Below are 824 nucleotides of genomic sequence, written 5' to 3'. Positions count from 1 at the left end.
ATAACCTCTCCAAACCACTTTTGTTAAAATATCCACTCTCGTCGCAACTCAATTGACATGACAAACTTTTAGCAATTGCGAGATATTTTTAACAAACTCCCCTGAATTAAATTCTTCGTAGAGGATTCATCGTACTTAATTTAATTTATTTATCGACGAGTAATTTTAATCGGCATCAAAATATCTTTTTGGTCAGATAAACTCCAAAATATTAATAACTTTGGCTAAAAAGACTTCGAGTTCAATACCAAAAATACACTAAAATACATAAAGTGTACTTTAAAATTATGGGTCTTACAGAAACACTATCAATTCCTTAGCAGTAAGTATGACAAAGTGAAAAACTCCAGCTACCAAGGGTTAAACAATTAAAAATATAGCCATCATTATGTATTCATTGTATTTTGATTTATATAAAGGAAAGAATTTGAGTTTGAGGACTATCACCTTGAGGATATATTATACATTGCAGATAGTTAGTTATTTTGATGAAATTATATATGAGATAAGAAATCTATGTCAAATTCTTTTGACATAGATGTTTCAAAGCATTGTCAAATTAACTTTTTATGTAGAAATATGATTCTTAAAATGTGATTAAGATCATTTTACCCTTGTATGTTTTTTCAGAAGTAGTTATGGATCACAGTTGGATGAATGATAATCCTTTGAGTGAAGAGTATGAAAAGTGAGTTGAGGAGTTTTTACAATATGCTCTAAAAAAACTTCTTGAAAGTAAAGGAAGATTTTATTGTCCTCGTGTTATTTGTTTGAATGAAAATACAATACATTTTGAGGAAATACAAAGTCATCTTATTTGTTCT

This window comes from Cicer arietinum, chromosome 6 (genome assembly GCF_000331145.2).
Source record: "Cicer arietinum cultivar CDC Frontier isolate Library 1 chromosome 6, Cicar.CDCFrontier_v2.0, whole genome shotgun sequence".
Lineage (NCBI taxonomy): Eukaryota > Viridiplantae > Streptophyta > Magnoliopsida > Fabales > Fabaceae > Cicer > Cicer arietinum.
Note: the sequence above shows the minus strand (reverse complement) of the source record.